Consider the following 27232-nt stretch of genomic DNA (forward strand, 5'->3'; position numbering starts at 1 on the left):
TATAGCTGTGGGTAACTAAATTAGCTATTGCTCTCTTGTTGAATATATAAGTTGCTCACAACACTATAAGTTTCACTTACAGATATTGCAACAGTACTTATTTTTCAGAATAATTTTTTTAAATTTGTAGCTTTGAGGCATTGTATTATAAAAAGCTGGCACTCATATATGTAAACTAACAAAGTTTATCGCACAAGTACTTCATTTCTTAGCTTGACCTAGTAAATCTTTAGCTTCATTGGTTTTGGCTGCCATATAAGGAGACCCTCCCTTGCCTGGGTGATTTAATAAAAGCTTCATTCATTGATAAGCATCCCTTATTTTCCCTTTATTGGCAGTAGGGCTTACACCTAGTATTAATGCTGCTTCTCATTTTATCATTTTGGGTTCAAACCCACCTCTGTGATAGCCACCACTGAAGACAGATTTTGGTAGACTTTGAAAAACTTTTTTTTTTTTTTTTTTTTGAGGCTCCATTTGGAGTTTCACGGCTTGTAAGAGAAAACGGCTTGCAGCTCCTGCAGCAGCAGTGGTCAGTCCAACTGCTACCATCATACTGGCCGTGGCTCTGGCTCAGCTCCCTGGTCTCCACCGAGAGTGCGGTGCATCCCAACCCAAAGGTGGCAGCCACCAACTCCACGCCTCTCCAGAAGAATTTTTAATGACACTTGGATCCCCTAGATTTTCCCTCAAAGTTATTATAAATACAAGGAAGGCACCAGCAAGGCATTAATTGAATGTCTAATTAACTATTAATATGTATATAATTAGCATATTTGCCCTGGGTAAGTCAAATACATGAATTAATAATGAATAATGAATTTAATGCGCTGATTATATTCTCCATAGTGTCAGTCTTCTTAAGAACTCTATGCAGATAGGACATTTATTTCTCTTTTATAAGACCTGAGCATCTTATTACAAGGTGCCACAGACTTTTCCAGTGTCTTATGTGTCTTTTTGGTATTTGATGGGTCAAATTTGTGATTTGACGCGAAGTCTTTGGTAACACGATTGTCCCATTACAACATTGTTTCTCCCTGAATCCCTGCCTCCCCAAGTCACAAGGACCAGCTGGGCTGGTGGGGAGATCTGTGGCCTGAAACTGTAAATGTTACTGGCATTGAGGGAGCAGGCTAAGCACACAGCTGAGCTGAGTGAGCTGCAGAAGAGCATTCTGGATCTTTGGACTGAGGGTGAGGGGCAGAGACAGGTATTAGAAGTCAGAATTGTGCCAGGAATTGAAAAGCCAGAGATAGAAGAGTGGAGAAAAAACGTCTGGTGAAGAGTGTGCAGTCTGGGCCTGTCCACGAACCTGGTTGGAGGCTGTTCCCGCTGGTTTTATTGCATTTACCTCCCTATGGCACAAGAGGGTGCGTTCCCAGGGTCAGGAGAGGCGTCACCAACATGCCCGGCCCTGCCTCTTGAGCTTATAGTCTTCTTTAGGTTAAGTAGTGTCCCAGCTTCATGAAGGTGCACGTAGTAGTTCCTGTGGCTGCTGTAACAAATTACTACAAACCCAGTGGCTTAAAACAACACGAATTTGTTATCTTAGCATTCTGGAGATCAGAAGTCTGAAATGGGTCTCACTAGCCTAAAATCAGGGTGTTGGCAGAACAAGGGTTTCTTCTGAGGCTTTAGGGAAGAGTCTATTTCCATGCCTTGTTCATAAAAGATCAGTCTTCAGACTTAAACACATGTCTACAGGAAACCTTTGTTCGATTACTGCACAAAGGCCCCCAAGCCTGTACACAGAAGTTCCTTTTGAAAACTAAGCAGCCCTATGTAGGGCACATTCTGCAAAGTCGAGTTCAGATGTGGCCATGGAGACAAATGGACGAGAAGAACCACCCCACCCCGCATAGGACAAAATCTGGGATCACGGAGAGGAAGGGACAAGGGTTCAGGAGAGAGGTCTCCACTGCCCCCACCCCCCGACCCCCAGACATCAAGAATACCAACTGCCAGATGGGATAACCTAGGCACTTATTTCTCCACCAGGTCAGGGAGTCTTTGCAATTACCCCTCTGCAGGGTCTGATGATTGCTGTGAACGAGAGACCATGTTTTCTTCCCATTTTCCCTTTTTTCAAATAGATTGTGGAAGTTTGTGTGTATATTGGTTACCCCCTTCCTGCTCTGCAATTTATAACAGGAAGGTTGGAGGACAGATTTGTCTTTTTAGTTTATAGGCTATCAGACCATGAGAAATTATATGTGGATGTTACCAATAGGGCTGAGAATTAGCCAGAGATTGTGAACTTTGAGCTGGAAGCAGAAACTGAATGGAACTTTGGTGGTTTCTCTCCCCAGAGAGGAAAAAAATGTGTGGGAATTAGGGTGTACATGGATATTTGGATGACTCAGGGGGGAAAATGGGCCAGAGACTGCTAGTTGCTTACCAATATGTCTTCTCTTCCTTCTTCATATTAGAAGTCTTCAGTTTGACACATGGCCACCCAGAAAGACAATATATTTCCCAGCCTTGCTTGCAGCGCAATTATTCATATGATTAAGTCCTGGGCAATAGGATCTGAGGGGGAGTGGTGTTTGTGACTTCCGGGTTGCACTTTTTTTTTTTTTAAGTTTATTTATTTTATTTTGAGAGAGAGAGAGAGAAAGTGGGAGGAGGGGCAGAGAGAGGGAGAAAGAGAATCCTAAGTAGGCTCCATGCTGTCAGCACAGAGCCCAACTCGGGGTTCAATCTCAGAAACTGTGAGATCATGACCTGAGCCAAAATCAAGAGTGGGCTGCTTAACCAACTGAGCCACCCAGGCACCCCCTGGGTCTCACTCTTAAAGGGAGTGGCATACTCCCTTCCTCTTTTCCTTCTTGCTGCTCAAAAGGTGATGATATTGAGCCACCTGAGATCATGGAGACCAAAAGAACACCGTACAGATAATAGAGCAACGAAGTAGAAGGAACTTGGGTCCCTGACACTATGGAGTGATATACCAGACTTTTACATGAAAGAGAAAAATCCTTTCTCCTGTAGGCCAGTATTACTTTCAGTCTCTATTTGTGTGGCTGAAACAATATCTTAACTTTCACAAGCATGTTGAGTTTGAGGTACCACTGGGAAGGTTCTTATAGAAAGTATCAAACATACTTGAAAGTAGAAAGAATAGTATAATCATTTCACTCATGCTCACCTTTAGCTTCAACAACTACCATTTCATCTATCTTGTTTCAGCCCAACCCACATTTCCTCCTCTCTCCACTGGAGGACGTTGACACAAATCCCAAATGTTGTATCACTTCTTCCGTAACTATTTTAGCATGGATCTCTAAAAGATAAGGATTCTTTTTTTTTTTTTTTAAAGAGTTTCAAGTGTTTTTGAGTAAAAACATATTGAACGTACCTCTTTAACATTCAGGAGATAGCTCCTGGCCTGAAGGTACTGCTCTGAGAGGCATCTCTCACGTGGAAGATATTTAAGGCCTTGGCAGCGGCTGAGATAACCCGGGGAGAGTGGTCACCTGAGCTGAAAACAGAAAAATTACATCAGTTCAGATGAGCAAAGGTTTCTTTCACTGGTGTCTTGTAGTATAGGGAGTTATGGAAGACGGAGTAAATGCTCATGTACAGAAAGCTTTTATGGACACTGTTTCCATTACCCCCAGATCCATTCCTCATCTTGATTTCTTTCATCAGCTCTAATCTCATTTCCTAGATGTTATTTGTGCAGGGTTGGTCATGTATTTTAGTCACAGCTGAGGAGACCCAAGGAATGTTTATAGGTTACTGATTGTTGCAATTTCTAGGAAAGCCTCTCAGTTTTTCAGGAACAACTGGCATCTGCCTGGATGGTGTAGTGTGATGGAATGTGCTGGAATTGCTGCAGTCATTTTGTTATGAGAGGATTCTAGAATTACTGTAGAGACTCGGTGTAGAGACAGAGAAAGAAGGCAACACTGAGTGAAGACATGGAGAGAAACCTAGTCCTTAGTGACAAGGTTTGGACTGCAGGGCCAACCCTCTTTTAAAGCCATCACTCTGGACCTCTGAGTTATGTGAGTTAGGAGCTTAACAATTTGCCCACGTTGCTTAAATCATTTAAATCATTTTAAATCTTTCAATCATCTTAAATCATTTCAATCATTTTCCATTACTTGCAATACAAAGCATTCTTTTTTTTTTAATTTTTTTTTTAACATTTATTTATTTTTGAGACAGAGAGAGACAGAGCATGAACGGGGGAGGGTCAGAGAGAGGGAGACACAGAATCTGAAACAGGCTCCAGGCTCTGAGCTGTCAGCACAGAGCCCGACGCGGGGCTCGAACTCACGGAGTGCGAGATCATGACCTGAGCCGAAGTCGGCCGCTTAACCGACTGAGCCACCCAGGCGCCCCCAAAGCATTCTTACTGATAAGAGCAGGCCAGGAGGTCAATGTTTCTCAAGACCTGGAGGAACCCTGATGCTGGTCATCTCAGTTTTAGCCGAGAGGGTGATATATTTGCATAAGAAAATGAACTAGATGCTGTCCTCCCCTGAACACATTTCTTTGGTGTTCATTAGCAGTATACAAATATTGCTTTTTGGCAGATAGGTAAATTTCCTTCAAGCTTCTCTTAATGGCTTCTACAGGTACCCACCAGTTGGCTGGGGGTGGGCAGGGGACAGTGGTAATGGTCGTGCTTAAAGGTAGGAGTTAATAGCAGATGTGGAACCAGCTTCTGTGAAGGAATGTGTTCTGGGTAGATAAATGCAGTGAGTTGTATATAAAATGTGCCTTGGGGGGCGCCTGGGTGGCTCAGTCGGCTGAGTGTCCGACTTCGGCTCAGGTCATGATCTCGTGGTTTGTGGGTTCGAGCCCCGCGTCAGGCTCTGTGCTGGCAGCTCAGAGCCTGGAGCCTGCTTCGGATTCTGTGTCTCCTTCCCTCTCTGCCTCTCCCCCACTTGAGCTCTGTCTCCCTCTGTCTCTCAAAAAAATAAATAAATAGGGGCGCCTGGGTGGCGCAGTCGGTTAAGCATCCGACTTCAGCCAGGTCACGATCTCGCGGTCTGTGAGTTTGAGCCCCGCGTCGGGCTCTGGGCTGATGGCTCGGAGCCTGGAGCCTGTTTCCGATTCTGTGTCTCCCTCTCTCTCTGCCCGTCCCCTGTTCATGCTCTGTCTCTCTCTGTCCCAAAAATAAATAAACGTTGAAAAAAAAATTAAAATAAATAAATAAATAAATAAATGTAAAAAAAAAATGTGCCTTGGTTATGAGACAGACCTAGTTATTCTCTGCAGAAGCACAGCATGGAGGTATTGCTTTAAGACTTAATACATATGACCAGGTGGACAGGAGGATGTAAAATAATGTCTTTTCAAACCGTATTCTTCAAAACAGCAGCCAAACTGGTATGAATGGTTCTTACAGGTAGATATTTCTTTGCCATAATTTTGGAGGGAAAGGAGGGTAGATGGTGTTAATGGGAAGGTTAGAGCAGGATGAAATATTCCGTATTGATGAGGGATGACTTCAACCTTCAAGATTTTGTGTTGAAGTCATGGGGCCATCATCACCTAAATGCAGGTTTCATTCTGCAGCTGACTCTTCAAGTTACCATTAAGCAAAGAGTGCTCAGTGGCCGATGATGCAGATGATTACTAAAGGCACCCCTGAAATGATTTTTTTATATGTAGAAGGGGGAATCTTTTTTCCTTTTTACTTTCCACTGAGGGGGAAAAAAAAAATGGCAGCCATGAAGACTATTTGCCAGAAAGAGTACTCACACTTTTTGACAAGCAATTTGCTTGGGAAATTAGCTGAGGTCATATATCTTTCATTAGGTAAATGGAAGACAGCACATGAATATTTCAAAAAAGCAAATTTTACCTATTTAAATTTAGCTCAGAGTACCATAGTTTGTTTAAACTTCATAGATAAGGACCTGTAGAAATACAGGCTTATTTTCATTTTGAAGTACCCAGAACTGGAGTTTCAAGAAGCCAGAAGGGATTTATTATTTAATCATAAAGAATTTATAAATATTTGTGTTAGCAAATCAAGCATCTTCTTTGGAGTCTAGATTCCATGGTAATAGGATTAGTAACCACATTTGCCGATGTTGGGATGGGGAGAGGCAGCTCTCTTAGAAAAAGCCAGCAAAGGGTCGCCTGGTGGCTCAGTCCATTATGCTTCCAACTTCAGCTCAGGTCATGGTCTGGTGGTTCACAAGTTGGAGCCCACCAGGCTCTGTGCCAACAGCTCAGAGTCTGGAGCCTGCTTCAGATTCTGTGTCTCCCTCTCTCTCTCTGCCCCTCCCCTGCTCATGCTGTGTGTCTCTCTCTCTGTCTCTCTGTCTCTCTCTCTCTCTCAAAAAATAAATAAGCATTAAAAAAAATTAAAAAGAAAAAAAAAAGAAAAAAGGCAAAATATCCCAAGTGGTAGGACTCCCGCAGATGAGAGTAGAGAGCCCCCTGCTGGCAAGAAAGGACAGAGACCAAAATAGAGGCATTCACCTAAAGGCTGTCAGAAATAATGAGGGGGGTCAAACTGAAGATTTAAGGTCGATGAGGCAGATCACATTTATTGCCATCCTTGGCAGGAGAATCTGGAATTTGCAGAGTTGGAGGCCCTTGGTCTGTCCTGAGAGACAGGTGTAAAGGTTTGCCCACCTGGTACAAAGATTGATGACCTGAGTAGGAGTGAAGAGAATTAGGAAAGAAGTGCAACTAGCTGCTGAGCCATAAACAGGAGTTACAAGTGTTGGTCTCATTGGGATGAACGAATCAGCGTAGAAATGGCAATCCAGGTCTGAGGAGAAAAGTTTGCAATCATTTCTCCACAACTGGGAGGAGTTTTTGAGATGGTAGTCTCTCAAAGTTCCTGGCCAGGAACCCAAGGTGAGTGTTCATTTATTATCTATCTTTCCAAAACACTCCCTCCCTTTCTCCAGCCCCTGGACTCACTTGTGAAAAAGCTTAGGAGCTCTGGCTTCATGATGAACCCCAGAGAGGTCACTTTTTGAAATTGCTGTCTGCTGCTACTGGGGCCCCAAATTTCTGGATCCCTTAGGCATTCTATTTCCCTGAGGGCCGAGACTGGTTTTTAAAAAATCTTTTCAGCTCTGACCCTCCCTAATACAATGCCTGGCTCATAGTAGATGCTTAATCCATATTTGTGAAGTAAATGGATGAATCATTAAGCCAGGCCTGTGGGAGGTTTATAATCCGGTGATGTCTCCGAGGGGTAATTTACTTATATATTCATTTACTTCTACTTTATTTCTATTATGTCTTCTTTCACAAGGGGTTTGGAAAAGCTTATAAAAATACATATGATCAAATAGAAAATATAAATAATAAATAAAGCCAGCATCATTAGAAACATGCATTGAGCAAATACAAGTCAGTGGAGTAGAATGAGTTATGCAGGCAATAGGGCTCTGTATAATTATCTGAGCCACAGATTCAGATTTGAGTTTTCCACTAAAAAATGAAGGCCAAAAATGACTCTCTTGACTACAAAGGCAAAATATTCTAGCTTCTCAAGGTTTTCTTGGAACTTAGCTCTAAAATAAATTTCTCGTATGGAGCTTTATATCTGGGACATTGAGTGATATGATAAGTGGGTATCCTCAATGATATTCTTACAGAAAATTCTATCGGGCTTTTCTTTTTTAATTTTTTTTTCAGTGTTTATTTTTGAGAGACAGAGATTGAGTAGAGAGGGGGCAGAGAGAGAGGGCAACACAGAATCCAAAGCAGCTGTCAGCACAGAGCCTGATGCGGGGCTCAAACCCACAAACCTTGAGACCATGATCTGAGCCGAAGTCAGATGCTTAACCAACTGAGCACCCAGGTGCCCCTACAGGGCTTTTCTAAAGTTGTGTCTTATAGCACGAAACCTGAGGCTTCTCCTATAGTACATCTCACGGAAGTAATTCTGTAGTAGGCCAAGGAAATATGGGTTAAGACTGAAACTTTCTAAAATTTTAGCTAAATTTAAAAAATATTTATGTTTAGGAAACCCAGAGGATTTCAAGTCCTTCAAACAATTCTCTATTAAAATCACCTCTCTGAACGAGAACTTTCATAGGGGTTGGGAGCAGATCCTTAAAGTTTGCATCTTCTCTCAAGGCCTAAAAGTTCCTTGTTCTATGTTGTTCATTGAGACTAGCAGCATATACTATAGTTATCAGATGAGATTTTTTACAAGCTTTTATGAAAACTGAGGTATCTAGGGGCGCCTGTGGCTGACTCTTGATTTCGACTCAGGCCATGATGTCAAGATCGTGAGATGGAGCCCCATGTTGGCCTCTGCACTGGGTGTGGAGCCTGCTTAAGATTCTCTAAGATTCTCTCTCCCTCTCCCTCTACACAGCTCCCCCCACAGTCACCACCCGTGCAAGCACACACCCACATGCACTTGTGTGCTCTCTCTCAAAACAAACAACAACAACAACAACAAAACACTGAGGCATCTAACCAAAACTTTCAGACTGATGACTAGCTACCCTCTGCCCATGTCTATGGCTACTTAGCAAATGATCTTAAAACTTAGTGTTTTCAAACAACAATGGCCATTGTTATTATCTTTCATGGTTGTGGGGGGTTGACTGGGCTCAACTAGGCAGTTCTTGTTCAGCTTTTCTTGTGCAGTTACAGACAGTGACTTGGGCTGGGAATCATCTGAAGGCTCACTCACATGTCTGGTACCAGCTTGAGAAGACTTGATCAGCTGGGCTCGAACAGCTAGGCTCCTTGGGAAACTCTGTCTAGTTTCTGCACATGTTTTCTCCAGCAGCATGGGTCCAGGATAGCTGGACTTCTTACACAGTAGCTCATAAAGAGAGAGATGGAAAGAGAGAGGGAGGAAGAGAGAGAGAGAGAGAGAGAGAGAGAGAGAGAGAGAGAGAGAGAAAACGAGATGGAAGTCATATTACCTTTTTTGACCTAGCCTTGTAGGTCATGTACGGTCATTTCTACTACATTCTGTTCATTGAGGCATGCACAAAGGTCTGCTCAGTTTCAAGAAGAGGGGATTTAGACCCCAGGAGACATTGATAGGGGAGTGGCAGAGTGTGGAAGAGCATGTGGGACCAAAAATATTGTTGCAGCCATTTTTGTAAAATGTAATCTGCCACACCCTCTTCATTTCAAAGTCCACTAAGGGAGTGCCTTTAACCAAGACAAGAATGTTCTTAAGGACCCCTTTCTGAGCCTTTAATAAGTGAATAAATTTTAAGTCTGGGTGTTTTTTTTTTTTTAAATCATAGAATGTGGATAAAGTGACTTAGCATGGAAGATTTTCAAAGAAGCTTTTACCAATCACTCATCACAGACATAGAAAAAACTGCATAAGGCTCTCATGGCAAGCTGAACATGAAAGCCATTCCTAGTTCATGTCTCTAGCAGGGAGAGAATGCAGCCAGATCGCCCAATGGTTTTCTATCATTCAAAGAGCAGATAAAAGAAAAGTGTGGGAACGGGGAAGAATATAGGCTTGCTTTAGGCCCTTCAATATAGTTATCTGGTTCGTCAGGAGATAGATCTGTCAGAAGACAAATACTGACTCTTGCTAAGATGTTAAAATGCAGCTTTTGTATAAGAACCAGTAATGAGGAATTACTAATGTGTTCAGGAATCTTTCCCTAGAGTAAAGGAATAAAGCCAGAGAAGAGGTAAGCTAAAGACAAACGGGGGAAGAAAATCAACTCTATAATTCATTTATTTAAGTTTTAAAGTCATGCCCGTTTAATTTCAAGAACCTGAAGTCTCCAACAGTCTATTACATATATATTTTTATTGAAGTATAATTAACATACAGTTATATTAGTTTCAGGTGTGCAATATAATGACTCAACAATTCTATACATTACTTGGTCCTCATCACAATGAGCGTCCTCTTAATCCCCTTCACCTATTATATTATTTTTGATCATTTTTTCCATTAGGTGTAATAGTAGAGTATTTATGTTTTCAACTGTTTTGAATCTTGTGTAAAATATAAATCCAGAAAACCTCAGTCTGACATATTTTAGGGAAGAAATAGGCATAAAGTTTAAATGGAATGTTTAACAAACAGATGGCTTTGTATTTTGGAGGAAGTAATTTAGAACAGGCTTTGCATAATTTTGATAGCACAGAGTCTTTACCTGCTGCTTTATTTAAATTAAGCCTTCTAGCCAAATGGAAAACATGAGGAGATGTTCCTGGGTACTAACCTTAGGAACTGTAAATTTCAGTGTAGTCTTAGGATGATACCAGCAGGAAGAAAGGGAGGCCTCCCAGTTATCAACTGAGATTTGTGCATGTTTGTGCTGACCATAAATAGTTATGTCTCCAGATCTAGCCTCTTTATTGGTCTGACAGCAAAAACTCAGGCCTCCCACAATGTTCATGAAATTGAATTTCAGGCACTGGTTTAAATTTGAAAAAATCCAATCTGATCCTTCTGTGGTCCTTCTGTACACCACTGCACCAACCCAAGTAACAATCAGAGGAATATTCACTAGAATTCTGAGCTCCCAGAGCTCCAACTCCACGAGCCAGCCTCCCGGGTGGATGTCCTGAGAGAGGGCTCCTGAAACCCTGCCTTTTTGGAGGCTCAGTGGGGAATGCCCATGAGATAGTGTAGGAAGACCAGGAACCCGTGTTCTCAGACTGCCCCGAGTGGATACATTCATTGCTTACCCAACCCCAGTGGGTTTTTTTCTTGTAACTTTTATAGAGGGTAACACATATACACCGAAAGCACCAATCCTACGTTCACAGCTCGATGAATTATTGTACACACATACACCTAAGTCACCCCCACATAGATCAAGATGTAGAAAATTCCCATCACTTTCCTTCTTCCTTCTTCCCAGTTTGCACCCCCGAACCACGGGGAGGTAATCACTATTCTCATTTCTATTATTATTGACCAGTGTTGACTGTTCTTAAACTTTGTATTAGCGGAAGCATATAGTATGTATTCTCTCAAATTTGGCTTCTTTCACTCAGTTTAATATTTACGAGATTCATCATGTTGTTGCATGTACAGAAGTCTGCTCTCTTTTTTTAATTGCTATGTAGTATTTTATTTCAAGCACATACCACAACTTACTTATCTATTCTTCTGTTGACTGGCATTGAGGTGTTTCCACTTTGGCTAATACAAAGCCGTGATGGACATTCTTATGCACATTCTTTGTGGGCACAGGTACTCATTTCTCTTGAGGAAATTCCTAGAACTGGAATTGCTGTCTTAGGGTTGGCAGTGTTTAGCTCTAGCAGAAACTATCAAATTGGCTTATGAAGTAGTTATAGCACTTTACACTCTCACCAGCCATGTATAAGGATCTCAGTTCTTCCACGTCCTTGCCATCGTCATTTGGCGCTGTAAATCCTCTTAATTTAGTCATTCTGGTTGGTGTCTGGTAGTATTTCACAGTGGTTTCAAATTTGCACTTCCCTAATGAGTAATATTACTGAGCTCTTTTTCATATGCATATTGGACGTTTGGTTATCTTTGTGAAATACCTGTTCGGGTTGTATGGTGACTTTTAGTTGCGTTGTTCATTTTTTTCTTATTGATTTGTAGGAGTTATTTACATATTCTGAACATAAGTCTTCTGTCAGAAATACGTATTGTGAATATCTTCTCCCAGTGTGTGATTTGTCTTTTTATTCTTTAAATGGCACCTCTTTTTCTAGTGTTTATTTATTATTTTTGAGAGAGCATCAGTGGTGGAGGCACAGAAAAAAAGGAGGACAGAGGATCTGAAGTGGGCTTTGTATGGATAGCAGTGAGTCTGATGCAGGGGTTGAACTCCTGAACTGTGAGATCATGATCCGATCATGATCAAGCCAAAGTCAGACACTCAAACCACTGAGCCACCCAGGTGCCCCTTAATGGTATCTTTTAATGAAGTACAATTTATCACATTTTTTTTTTTTTTTTTGCAATAGTGCTTTTTAAGTCCTGGTTAAGAAACCTGTGCTTGTCCTTATGTCATTGTTTCAGTCGCATTTCAACCAGAGCAGCAGAACCACTAGGGAGATATAGATGAAGCAATTTATTGTAAGGAACTGTCTTATGTGCTATGGGGACTTGCTGGGCAAGTTCAAATTCCATAGGTAGGCTGAAGCTGCTGTCCACAGGCAGAATTTCTTCTTCATTAGAGAAGTCTGAGCTGTGCTCTTTAAGGCCTTCCACTGATGGAATCAGGCTCACCCATATTATCTAGGATATCTAGGATATGCCTTACTTAAGTCAACTGATTTTGAACTTTAATCACATCTATAAAATGCCAACATCTAGATTAGTGTCTGATTGTATGACTGGGGACTTTAGCTTAGTCAAGTTGACACATCAAAATGTCATCGTAGTCATTTACAGATTTTTCTGTGTTTTCTTCTAGAAGTTTTATTGCTTTACCTTTTTATTTAGTTGTATGATCCATCTTAGAGTAATTTTTGTGCATGGTGTGAAACAGGGGTCAAAGCCAAATGGGGAATAGTTATGGGGCATCAGTATGTTCAGGGAAGATGTGCTATGGTCCCGGCCCCAAGGGATGAATTGCAGATTGATCCAAGCCAATCATGGTAGTCCTATGTCTCTTTCATTCATTCAGCAGATATTTATGGAGTCCTTGCTATGTAGCAAACATATCCTCAGTTCTGAGAATGCGACAATGAATAAAATAGGTAAAGTTCCTGCTGTTGTGAAATTTTCCTTTACATGTAATTGATTAGAGTTAGGTATGTGACCGCATTCTAGGCAACAGTACCTGAAGAGATACACGCTGTAGACATGAGGGAAAGGTATTACTCCTTGATAAAAGGGAGACTTTCAGCGAAAACCTCTCTGCCTTGTGCACAGGAGGACGTGATATTTGGTATTGCAGCAGTCTTAGAGTAATACCCAGAGGATGACAGAGAAGCCAGCCCAGAGCCCTGACACCTTCAAGCTCCTTAAAAAAAAAAAAGTTTATTTATTTATTTTGAGAGAGAGACAGAGAGCAAGAGGAAGAGGGGCAGAGAGAGTGGGAGAGAGAATCCCAAGCAGACATTAGGAGGCTCGATCTCACAAACTGTGCGATCACGACCTAAGCTGAAATCAAGAGTTGGACACTTAACTGACAGAGCAACCCAGGTGTCCCTTCAAACTCCTTTATTGTCCAATTCTGGAATGACCTATCTCCAGGTTTCTAATGTGACATAATTAAATATTCTTATTGTTTAAGCCACACTTGGGCATTCTATCACTTGTAGCTATAGACACATATGTTTCTTGGCCTGGCACCACTGCTCTCTAACATTTGTGCCACAACTCACCTCAGTTCCTTTCATTATCCAGCTCTAGCCTTTTTTTTTTTAAATTTTTTTTAATTTTTATTTATTTCTGAGACAGAGAGAGACAGAGCATGAACAGGGGAGGGTCAGAGAGAGAGGGAGACACAGAGTCTGAAACAGGCTCCAGGCTCTGAGCTGTCAGCACAGAGCCCGACGCGGGGCTTGAACTCACAGACATGAGATCATGACCTGGGTCGAAGTCGGACGCTCAACCGACTGAGCCACCCAGGCACCCCCAGCTCTAGCCTTTTTAAAAAAAAATTTTTTTTTTTTAAGCAATCTCTACACCCAACATGGGGCTTGAACTCACAACGCCAAGATCAAAAAGTCCCGTGCTCTACCTACTGAGACAGCAAGGCACCCCTATCCAGCTTTAGCCTTAATTTTGCCTTCTACCTTAGACATTTATACTCAAACCTTCTCTAGCTCCCTTTCTAACTTGCTTTGGCCTTTAATGAAGAAAATTGATCCCTTCTGCTGAGGTCCCTCTGGCCCAAAGTTTCCACCTCAACACTGTCTCCACCTCAGTTTCTCTGCCACAGCCAACCTCTTTTTCTAGTTTGACTTCCATTTCTCCAACCCTCACATATGCCAAGCCCCAGTTGCAGAGGTAGGCACTAGATTATGGTTATACGGTGTTTGAGCTATGGTTGGCGCATTTCCTGATGCAAAGCCACATGAAATATACTATGGAGGAGCAGAAACTAAAAGCCTTGCCCAGAAGCCAGACTTCAGAGACTGAAGTGGACATACAGCTGAGGTGAGAGAATACACTGCCCCAGAAAGCCAGAGAAATAGCTGCTCAATGGTTTCCAGTTGCTATGTGGCCTGACTATACTTCCCGCATTGAATTCCTTGGAAGTTCCTTGAATTCTCATAATGAAACTCTTTCCTTAAGCCACCTTGAAGCGGTTTCTGTTTCTTGCAAACAAATCACATAGACTTTGGCTCTTACAGTCCCCAAAAGGGCCTTATTCTGTCAAGTGTACAATTCCCACTGGGAGAGAATATTAGCAAGTGTTCGGGAGTTAAGCCGGGTATCTGTTATGTACACCTCCAAGCTGCGCCAGTAACACCTTCTACAGATTCGAGCCTAGGATTCTGAAATAGAGAAGAAATCCTTCCCCAGTCTTTTCTCAGGGTAGGTTCCTAAATTCCTAGAGTACCCTCTTTTGAGAAGACAGGGGAAGCATTTAACTCTTCTGTCTTAGTTTGGGTCATTGTTCCCCAAAGCAGAGCCTTGGACAAGGACTTGAGTTCAGGTAGTTCAATTGGAAGATGACTGAGGCAGGGATGAGGAGCAAGCAGAGAGTGTCACAGGGCAGGAGGAAAAAGTAAGTGGCTCATTAGTCACCTAAGTTACCACCAAGTGACTGGGGCTCGACTCCACTGGAAACTTTCTGAAAACCCGTGCAGTATGTTCCTTGGAATCCACCTGCTCTACCCACCATTGGTAGAGGTTTGTCCCCAGGGTGTTGATTCCCCTGTACTTTAGGGCTGTTTTGTGCAAGGGATAAAGCAACTCTTGTGGCTTCAGAAAAACCTCAGAGGCAGAATAGCTGGGGGTTCCAAGGGCACGCAGTGTGGGATACTGGCAGTGAGCACGAGAACTGCTCAACTTCCGCTGAAATCAGAGCTGGGCCAAGGAGATGTACCCAAACCATCTTCTACAGTCTCTCCTTGGGGAGAAAGGTTTTATCCTAGTATCATTAGACACGACTGTGAGTCCCCAGAAGCAGGAACCTTAGAGGTAAATATGGTCATCACCTGTGACAGAACTGCTATCTGCTAACCAAAAATCCACACTCTCTTCTTCCTGGGTATTCTGCTGACCCATATTTCCCAGCCTCCCTTGCAGTTAGGTGTAGCCACCTGACCTGAGTTCCAACCAATGGAATGTGAGCAGAAGTAAGGTGCACCACCACCAGGCTGGCCCATAAACATCCTCCCGTGCATACTTGTCCATATTCTTTTCCCTTCTGTTGGCTTGTTCTTGATTCTCAGGTGACCTTCGAAACCAGGTGTTGAAGATAGCAGAGCCTCTGCCAGCTGGGTCCCTGAATAACTGTGTGTAACACAGCATCTCTTTCTTCCCCTCCTCCCATTCTTCTGGGCCGCCTCACTTACCTGGAACTGCCTTGCTCTGAGAGAGAGAATAACCTCCCATGGTGTTGAGGCCATCATGCATTTGGGGATCAACTTATTACAGCAGCTAGCTTAGCCTCACTAGTATATATACCACAACACCTTACCATTCCCCAGGCACAGGAATGATTCTTCAGGTGTCTCTGAACTACACTATTTATGAAAGATTTAAACATTTAGGAAGATGATTATAAAACTGATACACACACATACAAAAATTAAATGACTCCTGTCTCCCTTCTTGCCCCATTTCTAGCCCCACTTGGTTAGATAACCATTTTTAGCTATTCATTCCTCTATTTTCCTGATTGTTACCTCTAAATAATCCCCTATGTCTGGTTTTACCAATGTTAAAAAATATTTAGTGGCATCCCACTATGAAAGATGAGTAGTTATCAAAGTCGTTTCTTTAACTTAGGAAAGTGAAAGTGTTCTAGGCAGAAGAAATAATGTGGTGGAGGGACCTCACACCTGCTTTGATTATAGGAAAGACAAGCAGCATGGTGATGTGGGACAAGCACAAACTTTGAACTCAAATTTGTGTAGAAGTTAGCTTCTACTACCTATTTGCAAGATTAGGGGGTTGTCAAATGAAATGATGCATCTACAGGTGTTTTGCTCTGGGTTCATCTCTAGAAATATTTTCACATACCACCACACTCTATGGTAGGTGGCAATTAATGTTAAGTGTCAAATTTTAAGAACAAAGTGTTCTGGAGGGTAACCTGTACGGAGTGCCTTGTACATCTATTACTACAATCAGATCTTTAGGTTACTGAATAAACAATTCCACTCAAGTCAGCACATCTTGCTCCGGCCAAAAGAGGGCAGTAAGAGACACAGAGTGCATTTGCCTTTAGAGCGAGGAGTCTTGCTTAGCAACCACGCCAAAGTAGTATTTCAGTTGTTGTCAGCCTATCAATGTTGGCTTGAGCCTGGAAGTGTATAAAATCATCCTTCTCAAATGATAGATCCATAAAAAATTACCTAAAAAAAAAGTCCACTGTATTTCTTGAAACATTTATATAATAAATTTACATTTACATCAAAAATAATGAAATAACAGGAGTGCCTGGGTGGCTCACTGGATTGAGCATCTAACCTCAGCTCTGGTCATGAGCTCATGGTTCGTGAATTGGGCTCGTGCTGTCAGTGCAGAGCTCACTCTGGATTTTCTGTCTCCCTTTCTCTCTGCCCCTCCCCTGCTCATTCTCTCTCTCTCTCTCTCTCTCTCTCAAAAATAAATAAAAAAATAAAAACATTAAAAAATTAAAAAATGAAATAACATAGTAATAAACATCATCATAATAATATAATAGTATTACATATTCATTTATAAATTATCAACCTACATGTTTAGATACTTGGTTCAACCATTAGGTATCAGCCATAAGAAGGTATGGTCCTGTTGCTACAGTGTTCTTATACGAAGAAAATAGCTCACTTTTTGTTCTCTGTACTGTGTCCAAACTGATTCTTTTTTTTTTTTAATGTTTTATTTTATTTTTTTAAGAGACAGAGAGGAACAGAGCACGAGCAGGGGAGGGGCAGAGAGAGAGGGAGACGCAAAATCAGAAGCAGGCTCCAGGCTCTGAGCTGTCAGCACAGAGTCCGACACGGGGCTTGAACTCGTGAACTGTGAGATCGTGACCTGAGCCGAAGTCAGTCGCTCAACCCACTGGGCCACCCAGGTGCCCCCAAAGTGATTCTTATGCTGATTCATGTTACTTAACAAATCACATCATCTAAAATCTACCACAGAGTTTTCTTCTTCAGCAAAACTCTTCTCCTCCAGTCTGTTTAAATGTTCCCACTATGGAATTTCTTAGATTGGAAAAGTAACAAACTCCTAACTGACTATTCAGTAATGGGAATTCTCAGGAATCCTTAAATTACATAAATAAGTCATGGAGGGAGTTTGCCTTAGACCGGATGAGCTACCGTGGTTGGAAAGACACACATCAGATTTTCAGACTTGGAAAAATAAGTCACTTTTTCCATTGCTACTTGATCTTAGAATTTAGATACATTTTGATTAACCGCAAGTTCAAGTGGGAGGGTAACATGGGGGGAGCGGGTGTAAGCGCAGAAGGAAGAGGGGATTATTCTTCACCACCATTCTTGAATTTCTTTGTCAGAAGGAAGCCTGCCGGGATGGTAGTTGAGAGCCTCATCTTAAATAGGCATCCGTTGCCAGAACAATAAAACATGTGACGCACAAATGAATTTAATGTTTAAAATGAAAATAAATTTTAATATATATTTAAACATCTCTATACAATAATAAAAACTAATGTTTATCAGAAATTTTCTCAATTTTTCCATGCGTATTGCTAGACTCTTCCTTGAGAATCTTCACTGCCCCAATGGGTTTGCATATTTAAGTAGAAAAGAAAAACACCATCCTTCCAAATATTCAGAGTTTATTTGGTATAAGTGTTAGAAAAGAAAAGTTGCCTTTTTCAGGCAAAACTCATCAGGAGGTGGTGTTTTGACGTGGTAACAGACAGGGATCTGTGTTAGACAGGCTGGTCTCTTGCTTCAACTCTAGTACTAATTTGACCATAGGCAAATTATTCAGCCTCTCTTTGCCTTAGCTTCCTTATCTGAAAAATAACAATAACAGCAAAATGCCCAACTCATGGGGTTATTGTACTTGGAATATGATAGGCACTCTGTAAAATCTAAAGTTTGTGTGTGTGTGTGTGTGTGTGTGTGTGTGTGTGTGTGTGTGTGAGAAATTATTTTTGAGCAAATGACTAATAAATGTTACCCGCTATCATCACTATCTTGGGCCATAGCTTCAGCAAATATCAGTTATGTCAGTAAAAAACAATTATTTCATTTGTTCTTTACTACCTGCTTTGGGAAATTTAGAAGGGTCTACATCCCGATGCTTATTCTTGCTCTAGCAAGAATTTTACAGCATCTGTCATAATTATGGTCTTCAATAAGGACAATCAGTATAGACTGGAGGCCAGGACCAGAATGTAAGTAGATTCACTGTTAAGCCTGCAAGTCTGAACATGGGAACAAGGACAGGGGACAAGACTGAATTTGGGACATCAGCTTCCATGGGAGAAAGAGGTAAAAAGGTTGGGAGGGGAGAGAGAAATATGGAAATACCATTAGACAATTGTTTGTGCTGAATCCAGAATCCTGGGTATCTATGGCTCAAGACGGGTAATCAGTGGGACTTAAATCACCAATACCTGGAAGGTCTTTGTATATACAGTTGGCTTTGAAGATAGTCGTCAGCTGATATTAATGCCTAAGTCATGAGGACACTGGGATTTAGAGGCAAGAAATCCAGACTCTGCAGAGAATGAGGTATCAGAAGAAATTTGGTTTGGGGGAAGCTGGCGAAAGGAGAAACTGTAAAGAAACATGGGAAGATACGAGGATTATTTCAAGGGAATGAGTTAAGATCACTCCTGGGTATATGGGCCAATTTGAGTCACTTGGTATCGGTGTGTCAGCACCATTCTAGTGGCCCAATTTCACATAATTGCAAGGGAGAAAAGTGCCTGTTGGCCAGTGGGGCCATATGTTTACTGTCTTCTTGGAACTGGAGCTATTCATGGGCTTCCAAGGTGACTCCAAAGGTACAGATACCAGAGCTCTTTGGGTCATCTGGCCAACTGCTCTGGTTGAGTAGGAAGGGTTGGGGGGTATGGTGCTGAGAAGCCCCAAATAGAAGTGGAGACCAGGATCCACACAAATCCTGGTCTAGTCTTGGATTCCATGCACTGAATGGAGACGGGAAAATTTTGAGGAAAGTGCTACAAAGAAGAAGCACCAGGGCCCTGCTTGCCCAGGTGCAAAAGTGGTACTTCACTTAGGTCAGAGTGGAGTCAACAGCACCCATATATTAACTTCCTTACTTAGAGTTACTGTTTGGGTATGGGATTGGTCTAGAGAAGGGATGACCCTAGTTATAGCTGTTAAACACATGTAGCTATGATAACTTAGACCCGTGGTTCTCTATGCTGGCTACACAGTAAAATCAACTGAGAAACTTTAAAATAGAACAACAACAACAACAACACACACACACACACACACACACACACACACAAAATGGTGTGCTTGGGCTCTCAGACCAATTAAATCAGAATCTAAGGGGTGATAGACTGATATCATGATTTTTAAAAAGTCTCCCCAGATGGTTCAATGTACAGCTAGAACTGAGAACCACTGCTCTAGATGTTCCTCATCCATTTCTCCGTGATGGCATTCTTTGCTGCCACTTGATTCCTGGGAATCCACTTGGTAGTTTCTGAGCACAGATCACTGTGCTCTCCAGCCAAGTCTGGATTATCTACAATTGGGGAAACTTCACCTACTCTTTACTTCTATCAGTCACAGATGTTGTAGAGCTTAGCTCACCTCTTCCTAAAACTCTGGCTTCAGTCTTGTGCTCTCTCTGCAGCCTGATGTTTCTGATTTGCATTCACTCTATTGTATACCTTAGTTCAGTCAATATTGAGCTGTAATCCTTAGCATTCTTGGAATCAAACAATGAGTTGTTTGACTTTGAGACCCTTCAATCATACACTTTTGTTAAAAATACTCTGTGAGCTCTTCTTATTTTTTAACCGAAAAGTAAATAAAAAGTAATTGGTTTAGAGATTTTGGAGATGCCTTAGAATATCATAAACCAGAATGAAAACCAATGCTATAAAAAGATCTGTAAGACAGCCTCTTCTCCACTGTCCAGCCCACTGCTCCCTTGTGGTGTATTCAATAAACTTCTATCTCCCTTAAAAAATAAAAATTAAAAAAAAAATAAAAATATCCTGTCCCTTTAAGATAACAAGGAAACCCCTAACAGAAGACTTACTATCAGCCCTTTCTAAAAGCTTATCTATGCAGTTAGGCAAATGTCCCAAAAATTTGGAGGTATTTTCCTTCCCATGACAAGGAAAGTCTACTATAACAAAAAGCCCTGACTTAATTTTCTTTCTTTCTTTCTTTCTTTCTTTCTTTCTTTCTTTCTGTCTTTCTGTCTTTCTGTCTTTCTGTCTTTCTTTCTGTCTTTTCTTCTTTCTTTCTCTTTCTCTCTCTCTCTTCCATTCTCTTTCTTTCTTTCTCTTTCTTTCCTCTCCTCCCCTCCCCTCCCCTCCCTTCCCCTCCAGTTCCCTTCCCTTCCTTTTTGTTTCTTTGTTTGTTTCCTTCTTCCTGTCATTTAAGTCCTTAGGTGGCTTCAAGGTGCTCCTGCTGAAGGAAAATAGATGGAACAAGCAAGGTACCAGAATACTTTTTAGCCCCACAGCTCTGATTTTTATTAGGAACAGAAACAAACTGCAGTTGCTACTTAATTAGGAGAAACTACTTTATTGTACAAAATCCTTCCTCAGCAAAGTATCCATCTACCAGTTTTCTAAGTTCTCTCGTAAAGATGCTAGCCTGGGAAGCCAAAAGCATTTATGTGTGGCCTTCCTGTGATATTTTAAAAGTCACCCAGAAAAGCTGACAACATCTTAATACTAATTTTTACGTATGAAATACATTTATATCCTTTATGTCCTTAAAATCTGACACCAACCTGGTGAGGGGCAAGTCCTGTGTGTCTAGTCCCATTTCCTTTTTTCTGTTTTACAACTGAAGGACTAAGATTCAGATGGCTTATGTGGCCCTGTGGAAAACACACAGTGAGTTATATATATATATGATTTATTATATATAAGGAATTGGCTCATGTGGTTATGGAGGCTGAGAAGTCCAAAGATTGGCCAACAAGCTGAAGACCCAAGAGAACGGATGGTACCATTCCAGTCAGAATCCCAAGGCCTGAGAACCAAGAGGCTAATGGTACAAGTTTCCTCCCATGCCTGAGCCCACAGTCAGTAGACAATCAACTTCCCAAACTGAAGACAGTCAGGAAGAGAATAAATTCTCCCTTACTCCATCTTCTGTTCTGTTCAGGCCTTCAATAGACTGGATGAGACCCACCCACAGTGGGGAGGGCAAGTTGCGTTACTCATGCTACCAATTCAAATATTCATTCAGAAACACCCTCCAAACCATCCTCCCATATAACATTTAACCAAATATCTGGGCAGCCCATGGCCCTGTCAAGTTGACACAGTCAATTAACCTTCACAAGTATCCACTTAATTGTGTGTACCTTTCAGCCTAGACATTCCTGGAATTGCCCCCTTCTTGTGTCACTGCCTAGAGGTCAGAAACTGAACTTGTCCTTTTGGATCCCACATGAACTGGCTGCGGTGGACAAGTCATTTCACCTCTATGATCTTTACATTTCTCAACTGTAAAATTACAGGGGTCAGATTGAATTTGTAGGACACTTATGGCTTGAAAGCAGTGTTTCTGTGATTCTATAGCTGAATTCTAAGACTTTAAAACCAGTTTGACTTCTGTTTCATTCAAAGCTGTGTTCTAGGGTCCAACAAAAGTATGAATGTTACAGGTACTTACTCATCAAGTAAAATCAACATGAAGGTGATAATGCTATATCTGTAAACCAAAATATGAGAGTCTATTACGTGGTTAACTTTATACTGAGTACCATGGAAGATAAAATTTGTAATACCATCCTTGCACCAAGGAACTTACCATCTGTTGGTGAAAGGTTAGCACCCAAGATATCCTGATGTGACTTAGGGGTGCCTGGGTGGCTCAGTCAGTTAAGCCTCTTACTCTTGATTTCAGCTTAGGTCATGATCTCAGGGTCTTAAGATGGAGCCCTGTATTGGGCTCTGCGCTGATAACCCAGATAATCTCCGCTTGGGATTCTCTCTCTCCCTCTCTGTCTGCCCCTTCCCCTCTTCTCTCTCCTCTCTCAAAATAAATAAATAAACATGACAAAATATTAAAGAAAAAAAAAAAGAAATCCTGATGTGACTGAGAGTGAACTAATAACTACAGGAACAATTACCAAAGACAGTGGGAAGCCAGTGAGTCAGGCTTTCCCTAAAGAAGGAATTAGGGCTTGGGCTGGGTTTAAAAAACAAATAAACAAACAAAAAATGGGAACAATTTGGATAAACAGAGGCGAATGAAGAGAACTTTTCAGGCCAGGAAAAACCCAGGCAAGCATAGGAAGGATCATTTGCATGACAGTGAATGGACCAGGAAGATATATTTAGATAGCAAACTGCCAACAGAAAAAGGCAACATGAAAATTGTATGTAAGGCAGGTATCATCTGACACCAACGGGAGGATGGATTGAAGGGTTCTCAAAAACCAGCTACCTTTTACTGAGTGCCTACTACATGCCAGCCTCTGTGATAGAATTTTATATATGTTATCTGGAATGGTTGCAACAGTCTACAAAGTAGGCTTTCTTATCTCTCATTTTACAGATAAGGAAATTCAGGGTCAAAGAGGTCAAGAAACAGTCCAATCCAGTTGATAGGAGGCTCAGTAAAAGTGCCAACCCAGTTTGGGCTGATTCCTTAATAACCCCTTATTCCACATCTCACACTGCCCCTCACCAAACCAGAAGCTGCTACCGGCTTCAACAAATTGACCAAAATTTGACTAGTTGGTGGATTTTGCCATTGTGGTCACTAGTTATGGAACAACTGATTACCGAGCCTGGTGGTGATCTGGTTTAGTTGCTATGAATGTTTAACTCAGTCAGCCACTTGGTGGTCGGCCCTGAGGATAGATTGTGATCCAGTGTGTGTGACAAACAATGTGACAGAGGGCAGAGAAGGCACTCAGACTGGTAAGTGCCCTCCTATTGACTCCCAGAGGCAAACTGCAGAGGCAGGCCCTGCAAAGAGCTGCTGTAACCATAAACCAGAGACTTGCTCTTTATCTGTGCCTAATGTGGAAACATCGTTAGTCACACGCCAGTCATTTCAGTAACACCTGCACGTTCCTGGGCTCCTGGCCTTTGAACACACATTAAAAACCAAATCTGAATCCAGACATTGAAGCTATTTACATGAAATGCTCTGCAATCACACAGAAGATCAGAGGGAGAGCCCTAAGTAAAAGTTATGGTTTATGGATCCCCGCGTGTCTTTTGTTAGTTTCCTGAAGAAATGAGAAGAAAGATGGTAGTATGTTTGATGGGGGAGGCAGGATCCTAGTTCTGTACAAAAATACCTATTAAATTATATCATAAAGACAAATCTTTGTATCAATCTTAGTTCCAAAAAACCTGTCTTTTCTTTTTTTAGAAATAGAGATTCAGTACCCTGTGTCCTACATGATTGATGCAGCTCAACCCAGACATAAACAGTCTGATTACATCACTGCCGCACATCCAGCTAGCTTCTCTACTGAGACCAAAGTGTTAATTGCAGTTGCGAATTAATCATTATTCTAACTGAGCCAGAGTCTTATTTTCCTCTCGAAGCTTGTCATCATTAAGCTTGCTTGAATTGGTTAATGCACCATCGATGCAAATTATCATTCCACAATACTGAACATGCACAATTCTTTTATTCACTGTATCACGTGGAATTTTATAGGTGGAAAAGTCATAATTAACCACATATTCTAAAATTCTGCTTCCGCTCCTTTGTTACATGTTACATCTTCCTGAGTTTGGGATTTTTACCGGGATCTCCTTTTCTTCCACACTGAAATCTAAAATGAAAGCCATGATGGTTTTGGTCTTTTCAGAAAGTGACCTATTTCAGAAAAGAATATCAATAAATACTTTGTTTGAGTGCTTTTCAAATGTAATATCTCTCTTCTGCTTTTATGTACATTAACAAAGTTTTTATAACATTCTCATCATGATAAAAATAATTTAACAAAACTGGTCATTAGTCTATCAAGATGAGCAAGTATAATTTCCCTATTTTCTAGAAGTTTCCATAGCTGGAACTAAAGGTTTTTAATGAAAGTGTCTCATCAAGAATAGCTAGAGGAGAGTTGATCCCTTATTTTGGGAACCAGTGGGACACGGTAGGGGTCTAACGAGGAGAAGGTCTAGCATAGATTTTGTGTAGAATCCCTCACTGGGGTGGATCAGACACTGGACTGACCTGGTCACACCTACTGACAGTAGAGGTCCTAACTGGCAAGCTTGGATGTTCTGTGGGTTCTAGTCTGGACCAGGGCTTGGAAAGGTGAGAACCAAGGTACATATATGGGAAGCAGTTTGATGCTTAGCAGGTGTCCACTTTTTCAAAGAGGTAAAATCCAAAAAGAGTCAGAAATCCAGGCATGAGTCAGCAACTAGCTGATTTACCAATGAGCCACCAACTTGGGATTCAAGGAACAGACCTTATCCTTGGGAAGAGCTGTCTCAAAGCTGGGCTCCAGGACTGGGAGGGGATGGAGTACTGGAAGAGTATTCTAGAACCTCTGCCTGGTACACTTGGAGAACTCTCTACCCATTATCGTACTCGTCCCCACTGTGAATACTAGTTTAATGTCTTCCCCATAAGCTCCATGAGGGGAGAGACTCAGCCTGTATTGTTCACCCCAGTATCCAGTGCTTGTCTTGTGCTGGTCACCACCTCAGGCTAGGTTATCATCAGTTCTAACCCAGATCACGGCAGTAGCCTCCACACTAGTCTCTGCACTTCTACTCTTTCATTGTCCAATATAATCTTCACACAGCACCCAGTGGGTTTTTCAAAATGCAGATCCGATTTTGCTGTCAGCCTGCTCATAACCCTTCAGTGATTCCCCACTGCCCTCAGGATAGAGGCCAAATCCCAAGCATGGTCTCCAAGCCAAGCCAGCTGCCCTGGCTTCTTTCAGTTCTTCATGTCACACTCTTTGCCACCTCCTCCCCAAGTGCCCTTTCATCTAGTTAATTCCTTCTCATCTTTCATCTCTCTGTCCAACCATCATTTCCTTGGGAAATCCTTCCTTGAAGCCCGGGTTGCCCTGGTATTCACTCCAATAGCCCTTCTCTTTCACAGCACTTCCCCGGGCTTGTTACTCATTCACCTGTATCATCTTTTAATTCATGTCTGTTCCTTCAATTTGACTTGTAAATTGCACGAGTGCAGGGAATGTACCCATTTCACTCAGTCCAGGACACAATAGGAACCCTAAGTATATGTTGAATTAGCTCATGAATACTTTAGGTACTAAGTTCGGTAATGAGAACTGGAGCCAGGAGAGGACTGAGGAGTGGAGGGCCCTGGGGAAGATGGAATTAGAGCAGCTTCACACAAAGCCACCGAGAGGTGATCTAGATGGGTGTAAGCACCTCCTGGCTCAGCTCGAGGAGCCTCATTTAACTCTCCCAGCAATGCGGAACTTAGGTACTGATGAATAAATTATACCTTCCCAAGATCACATAGTTGATCTAGGGGAGACCCAGGACTCCAACCAGCTCTAAGTTCAGGTGTCCCCTTTCACACCAAAGAGCTACTTTTCTCTTATGTAAGAACAATCAGGCCGCAGATAAATAATTACTAAGTCTGCCTGGGACTTCTATCTTGCTTCTGCCTGGCTCATTCTCAGTAACAGCAGCATCTGCGTTACTCATTTATTCCTCAGCCGCGTCCAGCTTGGGGCCGGATGATGATGGATATTACCTAGAGGTTTGTGAACATCTGCATCCCAGGCTTTGCTGGTAGTGATTGTCTTCTGCTGATTCCTGTGGGCTCTGTCATGGCAGGAATGCTGATGGAACTACTCAGGAAGCCAGATGGGAGCTTGGTCATACGGCAAGGACGCCGGAGCCAGACAAAGTGGCAGAGCAGACAACAAGCAGGGTGGAATATGGATGCTCCTGTCTCGGGAAAGGATTGGCTAGCAGCAAAGAAGCAGGCTCAGAGAGAAATGTCAGAGGCAGTCTGTGCAGCGGAGGGTCAAGTGACATCCTGCACGCTGGGTAGAACACGACATCAGTCACGTTCCCACACAGGCTGGGGACTCCAGGAGAAGAAAGACACATTCTATCTTGTCACTTGCTTCAGTATGAAAGCTTTTTGTGAGTGGAAATCTGTGGTATTAAGGGGAACACTTTCCCACCTGTGTGGACTGTATACCACTAAAGATATGTTAAGGATTGGAAACATATTTCCTACCCACTCCTTGTACAGTTGTGTTCCTATTGATTAAAGGGCTTGCCGTTGGTATCCTTTGTGGTTTGCTTCATTGATTCACAACCTTGATTTCAAACCACTTTGTAAAAATAGAATTCACACTCACTAAGAAAATCTTTCTTTTTGGAAACAATTTTTCTCCAGCCTGTTGGAAATTGTAAAATCCTGTTTCTGCTTCAATTCCACTGCACTGAAAATGCAGTTTACATGATGAAGTTCTCAGAATATGACACCTCTTACTATCCTTTCAAAATTTACCTAGAATTCTCATTTCTAGCCATTTACACAAAAGTGGGTTTCTATACTTTGGTCCCTTTTCAAACAATTGTAAAAGCTTTATTTCAAATGTCTTTGCTAATTTCTTCTTTTATTTACAAGGTTTTATCCCAAATGACCCCACTCAAACAGATGTCTTAAACAAAAAGGTAAATGGCTATAGGAAGATAAGGACAAACTGTCCCTTAACTTACAGACTGTGGGATGTTCTTCATGTGTCCTTGGCAATCTCTAGCGAGTTCTGTTTTTATATCTAGGTAGGCAATACCTGCAGCCATGCGTGAATGTGTTTAGAATCAACCTTTGGAAAGTTAAACCTCTGACTATTTTAAATAATAAATCAATCATGTGTCTGAATCATTTTAGAAATGAGGGTTACTCTGGAAAGCAGTGTGGAGGTTCCTCAGAAAATTAAAAATAGACCTACCCTATGACCCAGCAATAGCACTGCTAGGAATTTATCCAAAGGATACAGGAGTACTGATGCATAGGGGCACTTGTACCCCAATGTTCATAGCAGCACTCTCAACAATAGCCAAAT

The 27232-nt window shown here is 41.8% G+C and overlaps 1 pseudogene; it reads right to left on the bottom strand.

The window, feature by feature from the left end:
- Positions 1-201: 201 nt before the first annotated feature.
- On the bottom strand, positions 202-11339 carry LOC121040067 (mitochondrial import inner membrane translocase subunit TIM14-like; annotated as a pseudogene).
- Positions 11340-27232: the final 15893 nt, after the last annotated feature.

The sequence above is a fragment of the Herpailurus yagouaroundi genome, unplaced genomic scaffold (genome assembly GCF_014898765.1).
Source record: "Herpailurus yagouaroundi ecotype Mexico unplaced genomic scaffold, PumYag 182, whole genome shotgun sequence".
NCBI classification, from domain to species: Eukaryota; Metazoa; Chordata; class Mammalia; order Carnivora; family Felidae; genus Herpailurus; species Herpailurus yagouaroundi.